Source organism: Mandrillus leucophaeus, unplaced genomic scaffold, assembly GCF_000951045.1.
Source record: "Mandrillus leucophaeus isolate KB7577 unplaced genomic scaffold, Mleu.le_1.0 Scaffold20, whole genome shotgun sequence".
NCBI classification, from domain to species: domain Eukaryota; kingdom Metazoa; phylum Chordata; class Mammalia; order Primates; family Cercopithecidae; genus Mandrillus; species Mandrillus leucophaeus.
Window position 1 is genome coordinate 2,908,278 of NW_012102032.1, and position 10,139 is coordinate 2,918,416.

The 10,139-nt window shown below is 42.1% G+C and overlaps 1 protein-coding gene across 1 annotated transcript in view; it reads left to right on the plus strand.

The window, feature by feature from the left end:
* The window catches only part of SKA2 (spindle and kinetochore associated complex subunit 2), a 51,324-nt gene that overhangs the window by 15,469 nt on the left and 25,716 nt on the right, over positions 1-10,139 (plus strand). The window lies entirely within an intron of this gene.

Consider the following 10,139-nt stretch of genomic DNA (forward strand, 5'->3'; position numbering starts at 1 on the left):
ACCTTACATCTTCCTTCAGTATCAGGAAATAATTTACCACAACCTTTGTTGCTGAAAACTATAATGTTGTTACTAACAGTGTATCTTTTAGAAAGTCATAATTTGGAAAAAAAAAAACCTTTTAACTAATTAAAAACTTACTATTTTACTGCATTATGAAACACATCTAGAGAATTTTTTTATATCTAAGTTGTTATGGTTTGTCTAAATGAGTAATACTTTATAATTTATTGCTTTCTGTTACATATTTGTATAGGTTCTTTCAAACTTTAGGTTTTATTTGAGTTTTATGATGAATTGGTAGTGATGAAAACAATTTCTGCTCTATATTTTTCTTGCAGTTACTTGCTCCAAGTCATCTTTTTTGTTGTTGTTTTTTCCAGAGACAGAGTCTTGCTCTGTTGCCCAGGCTGGAGCGCAGTGGCCCACTCATGCCTCACTGCAGCCTCATCCTCCTGGGCTTAGGCAATCCTCCCTCCTCAGCCTCCTGAGTAGCTGGGACCACAGGCGTGTCCTAGCATGCCTGACTAATATTTTCTTGAAATTTTTTGTGGAGACAGGGTCTCACTGTATTGCTGAGGTTGGTCTTGAACCCCTGGGCTCAAACAGTCCTCTTGCCTTGGCCTCCCAGAGTGCTGGGATTATAGGTGTGAGCCACTGTGCCTAGTCCTCCAAATGTTAATTGGTGTTAATTTTGTGTATTGTCTAGGAAATGGTTGAATTTAGAACCTAAGAGTGCTTGTTTTACAGTTTATTCTTATGAGATATAATAGTGTGGATTCATCACTTTTAAAAAATAATGAATTGTGTTGAGATACAATTATATAAAATAAAAGTAAGTAAGCTATTCGTTAAGCAAAGCCTAAGTCTTACTGTGTTGCCCAGGCTGGAGGGCAGTGACTATTCACAGGGCAATCATAATGCAGCACAGCCTAGAACTCCTGGCTTCAAGCAATCCTCCCACTTCAGCCTCCTGAGTAGCTTTGACTACAAGGGTGTGGCATGCCCAGTGAACTGATGAGTTTTGACAAATGTATACAGTCATGTAACCACCACCACAGCCACGATATAGAACATTTCTGTTACTTTACAAAAAACTCCTTTGTGGCCAGGCACAGTGGTGCACCTGTAGACCCAGCTACTCAGGTGGCTGAGGTGGGAAGATCACTCGAGCCCAGTAGTTCTAGACCAGACTGAGCAACAGAGTGAGACCCCTACATTCCTTTGTGCCTCTTTGTGGTCAACCTCTTCTTCCCCAACTCCCCGGCAACCACTGATCTCTAGTTTAACTTTTCCTAGAATTTCATATAAATGGAATCATACATTATACAGTCTTTTGTGTCTGGCTTCTTGCACTTAGCATAATGCTTGGAGATTCATCCATGTTGTATGTATTCGTAGTTGGACAGTTTTTATTGCTGAGTAGTATTCATTGTATAGAATATCACAAACTATCTACCAACTTATGGACATGGGGTCATTTCCACATTTTGCATATTATGAATAAAATGGCTATGGTTGGTCTCGAACTCTTGAGCTCAAGTGATCCTCCTGTGTTGCCCTCCCAAATGTCTTTAATTTTTTTTAACAATATTTTTTTCTTTTTCTTTAGACACAGGGTCTCATGCTGTCACTCAGGCTGGAGTGCGGTGGTGTGATCATAGCTTACTGTAACATCAAACTCCTAGGCTCAAGCAATCCCACCTCAGCTTCCTGAGTAGCTGGAACTACAGGTGTGCATCACCATGCCCGGCTAGTTTAAAAATTTTTTTGTAGAGATGAAGTCTCACTATGTTGCCAGGCTGGTCTCTAACTCCTGGGCTCAAATGATCTTCCCACTTCAGCCTCCCAAAATGCTGGGTTCTGGGAGTGAGCCACCATGAGTATGTCTTTGTGTGGACATAATGTTTTCATTTCTCTGGGGTAAATACTGAAATGGGATTTCTGGTAGCATGATAAGTATATCTTTGTGGAGGGGAAAAAAGTATGCTTGGTCTTATAAGCAACTGCTAAAATATTTTTCAAAGTGGCTGTACTATTTTGCATTCCCAAAGCTATTGATTAGGGTTCTAGTTTTTCCATAACTTTATCAACACTTGGTATTAGGTTGATGCAAAAATATCAGTTTTAATTTTAACCCTTCTAACAGGTGTGTGGTGGTGCCCCATTATAGTTTCAGTTTGCATTTCCTTAACTAATGACATTGAACCTTTTTTCATATGCTTATTTGTAGTTGGTATATCTCTTTAGTGAAATGTCCTACAATCTTTTGCCTATTTTCTTTCTTTTTTTTTTTTTTTTGAGACAGGGTCTTGTTCTATTACCCAGGTTGCAGTAGAGTGGTGATCATAGCTTACTGCAGCCTTGACCTCCCAAGATTCAGATGATACTCTCCCGCCTCAGCCTTCCAAGTAGGTGAGACCACAGGCACGTGCCACCACTCCCAGCTAATTAAAAAAAATTTTTTTGTACTAGTCTGGGCAACATGGCCAAACCCCTCCTCTCCACAAAAAAATAGAAAAATTACCTGGGTGTGGTGGCGCAAGACTGTAGTGCCACATACTTGAGAGGCTGAGATGGGAAGATCACCTGAGCCTGAGGAGGTTAAAGCTGCAGTGAGCCGTGATTGTGCCACTGCACTCCAGCCTATTGACAGTGACACCTTATCTCAAAAAAAAAAAAATTTATTTTTTTAGAGATGGGTTCTTGCTATGTTGCATTGCTCAGGCTGGTCTCAAACTTCTGGGCTCAAGCCATCCTCCCACCTCAGCCTTCCAAAGTACTAGAACTACAGGAGTGAGCCACTGTGCACGGTAGAGAATAGTTATCTTAACAATATTGAGCCCTCTGGTGCACAAACATATCTTTCCATTTATTAGGTCTCTAAAATTTTCTTTCGACAGTTTTGCAGTTTTCAATGTATAGGTCTGCTTATAATTTTTTAAAATTAAAATTTTTTTTTTTTTTTTTGGCCAGGCGTGGTGGCTTACACCTGTAATCCTAGCACTTCGGGAGGCCGAGGTGGGCAATTTACCTGAGGTCAGGAGCTCAAGACCAACCTGGCCAACATGGTGAAACCCCATCTCTACTAAAAATACAAAAAATTCACCTAGCGCAGTGGCGTGTCCCTGTAATCCCAGCTACTTGGGAGGCTAAGGCAGGAGAATTGCTTGAACCTGGGAGGCGGAGGTTGTAGTGAGCCAAGATTGCGTCACCGCACTCCAGCCTGGGCAACAGAGTGAGGCTTCGTCTCAAAAAAAAAAAAAATTTTTTTCTTAAAAAAATATTTAATAGTCTTTTCAGTGTGATTTCTACTAGTGCTTTTAAAAATAGACCAAAGACCAGGCATGGTGACTCACATCTGTAATCCCAACACTTTGGGAGGCTGAGGCAGAAGGATCACTTGAATCCAGTAGTGCAAGACCAGCCTGGGCAACATAGCCAGACTCCATCTCTAAAAAAAAAGTAGATCAAGAACAGTTACAACATGGGTTCTAAATGCATTGAATTTCAGAAGAAAGTAAGCTATTTGTTAAGCAAAAGTCCTTTAAAAATGGTTGGGAAAATACAGATACCAGAGGGAAGAAAGATACCTAAAATGTTAGGCGTGAACTCAAGGACATCATTTGTAGAGAATGAAGAACATAAATCCTCATCATAAAGCCATTTTATTCCAAATTTGTGTGTGTGTATGCGTGTGTGTGTGTGAGATACATAAAATTTCTTTCTTAATTACCAGCCCTAGCCTTAAGTGCAGCTGCTTTCCTCTTTAGCTTTTAATTACAAATTACAATTTCTTACTGTTCTCTGGTGGGCTGTTAGAGCAGTGGGTAGGATTATTTTTTTTTTTTCCTTTTAATAACCTAGAGGAGGGGCCAAGGGGTTCATCTGAGAATTTTTTTTTTTTTTTTTTGATGGAGTTTTGCTCTTGTTGCCCAGGCTGGGGTGCAGTGGTGTGATCTCAGCTCACCGCCACCTCCACCTCCCAGGTTCAAGCGATTCTCCTGCCTCAGCCTCCCTAGTAGCTGGGATTACAGGCATGTGCCACCACGCCCATCTCAAAAAAAAAAAAAAAAAAAAAAGACTATCCCAGATCGGCCAGGTACAGTGGCTCAGGCCTGTAATGCCAGCGCTCTGGGAGGCCGAGATGAGAGGATTGCTTGAGCTCAGGAGTTTGAGACCAGCCTGGGCAACATAACAAGACCTCGTCTCTACTAAAAATAAAAGTAAAAACATTAACTGGGTGTGGTGGCAGGTGCCTGTAGTCCCCACCTACTTGGGAGGCTGTGGCAGGAGGATCATTAGAGCTCGGAAGATCAAGACTGCAATGAGCTATGATTGTGCTGCCACTGCACTCCACCCTGGGTTACAGAATAAGACCCTGTCTCAAAAACAAAAACAAAGAAAGAAACAATATCCCAGATAAGTAAAATAACTAGTCTTAGATTTTATAAGCTCGTCCTTCTAATTCATCTCAATATATAACATTTTTAAAGTTAGAACCAGTCCTTGATTCAAGTTCAATATTTTAATTCTCATTTTATTATTTATTTATTTTTTTGAGACAGAGTCTCACTCCGTCACTCAGATTGGAGTGCAGTGGCACCATCTTGGCTCACTGCAACCTCCGCCTCCTGGGTTCAAGCTATTTGCCTGCCTCAGCCTCCCGAGTAGCTGGGATTGCAAGCGTGCACCACCACGCCCAGCTAATTTTTGTATTTTTAGTAGTGATGGGGTTTCACAATGTTGGCCGGGCTGGTCTCAAACTCCTAGCCTCATGTGTTCCGCCCACCTTGGCCTCTCAAAAGTGCTAGGATTACAGGCATGAGCCACCGCGCCTGGCGTAGTCTCATTTTATAAATAAGGAAATAATCTTAGCCAATTTTTGCTAAGGTTTCATCTAGTGATTTAGTGACTGCAAAATAAATTTAACTTTTTAAGACATTTTTGTCAGTAAATGTGAGAGCTGTAGTTTTACAAATCCTTTCTCTCCCCACCTAATTTGCCTAATTGTAGATAGAAGTACTTCCTACTTTGTTTCATTATGTATTTCCTTTTTTTCTTTTGAGATAGGGTCTCCCTCTGTCACCCAGGCTGGTATGCAGTGGCTCAATTACAGCTTACTGCAACCTTGACTTCTCAGGCCCAAGTGATCATCCCACCTCAGCCTCACGAGTAGCTGACACCACAAGTGTACACCATGATGCCTGGCTAGTTTAAAAAAGTTTTTTAGAGACGTGGTTTCCCTTTGTTGCCCAGACTGGTCTCCAACTCCTAGACTCAAATGATCCTTCTACCTTGGCCTCCCAAAGCGTTGGGATTACAGGCTTGAGCTACCACGCCTGGCCTTATTAAGTGTTTCTAGGTCGGACTAGTAACAGAGGCTAAAGGTATTAAGAAACTTATCTGGGAGACAAAGATAAATACATTGACTAATGTATCTGTGATTAAGTACACAGATACATTAAATACAGATGACATGCTGGGAAAAGTAGATACTAGATATTATGGGGGAATATTGGAAAGAGGAAATTAACCTGGGAAATGTTTCTTCTTAGAGGTGAGATATAATCTGAGACTTGAAAGATGAGTAGGGATTAGCCAACTGAAGAAGAGGGCAAATATTCCAGGCAGAGGAAATAGTATATGTGAACATCCAGAGATAAGCGTTTATTGTACCAGTGGGGGAAACTGCAAGGGTTACAGTATACTGTTGAGAGGGAGAACTAGGAGTATTGAGAAAGTAAGATCGATATTCTAGCTATTAAGTTTTCTTACCGTACTGTTTTTCTTTATTACATTTGTGAACTTTTTTTCCCAATTTTTTTATTGTGTTAAAATACATGTAACATAATGTTTATGATCTCAACCATTTTAAGTGGTATTAAATACATTCATAATGTTGTGCAACCATCACCATCATCCATCTCCATAACTTTTTCATTCTGTAAAACTGAAACTCTCGGCTGGGTGTGGTGGCTCACACCTGTAATCCCAGCACTTTGGGAGGCCAAGGTGGGTGGATCATCTGTGGTCAGGAGTTCCAGACCAGCCTGGGCAACATGGTGAAACCCTGTCTCTACTAAAAATACAAAAAATTAGCTGGGTGTGGTGGCGTGTACCTGTAATCCCAACTACTCAGGAGATTGAAGCAGGAGAATTGCTTGAACCTGGGAGGCAGAGGATGCAGTGTCGCCCTCTAACCTGGGAACCTGGGTAACAGAGTGAGACACCATCTCAAAAAATAAAAAAAGAAACTCTATACTCATTATACAATTACTCTTTTCCCCTCCCCTCAGTGTCTAGCAACTACCATTCTACTATCTGTTTCTATGATTTAGACTACTCTAAATACCTCATTTAAATGAAATCATACAGTATTTGTCTTTATGATTGGCTTATTTCATTCAGCAAAATGTTCTCAAGATTCATCTGTTTTTTTGTTGTAGCATATTGCGGATTTCCTTCAATTTTTAAGGCAGAATAAGATTCCGTTGTATGTATATACCACATTTTACTCATCTATCCATCTCTCTATGGACACTCGTGTTGTTTCCTTGTTTTAGCTATTGTGAATAATGCTGCTGTTAAAATGGGTGTACACATATCTCTTTAAGACCCTGTTTTTAGTTGTTTTAGGTGTATACCCAGAAGTGGAATTGACGGATAATATGGTAATTCTATTTTTAGTTTTTTGAGGAACCACTGTACTGTTTTCCATAACAGCTATACCATTTTACACATCAGCAGTGGACAGGGGTTCCAGTTTCTCCACATCCTCTCCAACACTTGTCTTTTTTTTTTTTTATGGTGACTATCCTAATGACTGTGAGTTGGTTCTTAAACATTTTTTTCCCTTAAGAGGGAGTCTCGCTCTGTCATCAGGCTGGAGTGCAGTGGCGCGATCTCGGCTTACTGCAACCTTGGCCTCTGAGGTTCAAGCGATTCTCCTGACTCAGCCTCCCGAGTAGCTGGGACTACAGGCGTGTGCCACCAAGCCTGGCTAATTTTTGTATTTTTAGTAGAGATAGGGTTTCACGATGTTGGCCAGGATGGTCTCAATCTCTTGACATCATGATCTGCCCGCCCCAGCCTCCTAAAGTGCTGGGATTACAGACATGAGCCACTGTGCCCGCACTCCTAAACATTTTTAATCATTTTAAATTCATATTCTATAGTTATCATGAACCTATATTCCTTAATTTAAAACATTTACATATAAACATCCAGTTAAAGTTTTGGGGCTGGGCGTGGTGACTCACGCCTGTAATCGCAGCACTTTGGGAGCCCGAGGCGGGAGGATCACCTGAGGTCGGGAGTTTGAGAAAAATACAAAAATTATGCCAGGAGCAGTGGCTCATGCCTGTAATCCCAGCACTTTTGGAGGCCAAGGTGGGCGGATCACCTGAGGTCAGGAGCTCAAGACCAGCCTGGCCAGCATGGTGAAACCCCGTCTCTACTTAAAATACAAAAAAATTAGCTGGGCATGGTGGTGCATGTCTGTAATCCCAGCTACTCGAGAGGCTGAGGCAGGAGAATCGCTTGAACTCCAGAGGCGAAGGTTGCAGTGAACTGAGATGGCGCTTTTGCACTCCAGCGTGGACAGCAGAGTAAGACTCTGACTCAAATAAAAAAAAACAAAAAACAACAAAAATTAACCGGGTATGGTGGTAGGGGCCTATAATCTCAGCTACTTGGGAGGCTGAGGCAGGAGAATTGCTTGAACCTGGGAGGCGGAGGTTGCCGTGAGCTGAGATCGTACCACTGTACTCCAGCCTGGGTGACAGAGTGAGACTCTGTCTCAAAAAAAAAAGAAAAAAGTTTTGGATAAAATACAGGGAAATTTAACAACTCTTGATTAAAACCATTATATATTGATTATGCTACACTTGTTATTGCTCTATTTATTTACTACAAGATACCATAAATAAGAGAGACATCTTTTAAAAATAAACCTGGCTGGGCATAGTGGCTCACACCTATAATCCTAGCACTTTGGGAGGCCGAGGCAGGAGGATTGTTTGATTCCAGGAGTTCAGGACCAGCCTTGGGCCACATAGTGAGACACTGTCTCTCTCTCTTTTTTTTTTGTTTTGAGATGGGGTTACGCTGTTGTTGCCCAGGCTAGAGTGCAGTGGCACAATCTTGGCTCACTGCAACCTCCGCCTCGCAAGTTCAAGCGATTCTCCTGCCTCAGCCTCCCGAGTAGCTGGGATTATAGGTGCCCACCACTACGCCTGGCTAATTTTTGTATTTTTAGTAGAGATGGGATTTCACCACATTGGCCAGGCTGGCCTTGAACTTCTGACCTCAAGTGATCCACCCACCTTGGCCTCCCAGAGTGCTGGTATTACAGGCATGAGCCACTGCACCCAGCCCTGTGTCTTTTTAAAAAAATATTAAAAAACAAAAATTAAAAAAAAAATACATATATAGGCTGGGCATGGGGGCTCAACGCGTGTAATCCTAGCACTTCGGGAGGCTGAGGTGGGTAGATCACCTGAGGTCGAGAGTTCGAGACCAGCCTGACCAAGATAGAGAAACTCCATCTCTACTAAAAATACAAAATAAACTGGGTGTGGTGGCACATGCCTGTAATCCCAGCTACTTGGGAGGCTGAGGCAGGAGAATCGCTTGAACCCGGGATGCAGAGGTTGTGGTGAACTGAGATCATATCATTGCACTCTATCCTGGGCAACAAGAGCAAAACGCCATCTCAAAACAAAACGAGACAAAACAAAACAAACAATCATATATAAACTAAAGAATTTATCTGAATATGCTTGCAATAGCACCATCCCTGTCATTTACATGTACTACCTGATTTTTCTCAAAGAAAATAGAAGTATTGTAGTAAAGTGAATAATTCACCCCATTTCTTTACTTCTGCCTGTATCCACATGTTTGTCATGATTTCATGGTGGGCAGAGTACATTTTTCTCCTCTTGATGTGCTTTAGCCAATGGCATATGGGTAGAATTGACAGTGTGCAGCTCTGAACTTGGGCCTTTAAGAGACCTTGAATCTTTCTGCTTAATCTTATGTTTCCTCTAGCTTCATGAGAATACCTCATGGGTTCAAAGAGGGTGAGAGACACCAGTAGCAAAGGTCCTACCAGGCATCCTCCAGAATTGCTGTGTGAAGCAAAGCCACCAAATTCAGCCTAGCCTAGAGTACCTGAACCGGTTCAATGTGCAGGTCCATGAAAATAAATGATCAGTTTTTAAGCCACTGAGTTTCTTGGTATCATGTGCCATAATTTTGAAGTATGTCTAGGCTCTCTCTCTTTTTTTGTTTTTTTTTTCTTCTTGAAACAAGGTCTTGTTCTGTTACCCCGGTTGGAGTGCAGTGATGTGATCACCACTCAATCCAGCCTGAACCTCCTGACCTCAAGCCATCCTCCTACTTCAGCCTCCTGCGTAGCTGGGACTATAGGTGCATGCCACGACACTGGCTAGTTTTTGTATTTTTTGTAGAGATGAGGTTTCACCATGTTGTCTAGGCTGGTCTTGAACTCCTGGGCTCAAGTGATCTACCTGCCTCAGCCTCCCAAAGTGCTAAGATTACAGGCCTGAGCCACTGTGCACAGCCGTGGCTGTCATTTGAATTACAGAATTTATCTATTTGTTTATTTATTTAGAGACAGAGTCTTACTCTGTTGCTAGGCTGGAATGCAGTGGTGTGATCTCGGCACATTGCAACGTCTGCTTCCTGGGTTCAAGTGATTTCCTGCCTCAGCCTCCCTAGTAACTGGGACTACAGGCACACACCAGTGTAATACACCCAGCCAATTTTTGTGTTTTTAGTAGAAACGGGGTTTCACCATGTTAGCCAGGATAGTCTCAATCTCTTGACCTCGTGATCCACCTGCCTTGGCATCCCCAAGTGCTGGGATTACAGGCATGTGCCACCATGCCTGGCCGAATTACATAAATTATTTAAGGCTTGGATCTGTGGCTCACACCTGTAATCCTAGCAGTTTGGGAGGCAGAGGTAGGAGGATCACTTAAAATCAGGAGTTCGAGACCAGCCTGGGCAACAAAACGAGACTCTGTCTCTACAAAGGAAAAAAAAAAGTTGAGTAGACTACTTTGACTGATAAAACTAGCCTTTTAGGCCGGGCGCGGTGGCTCACGCCT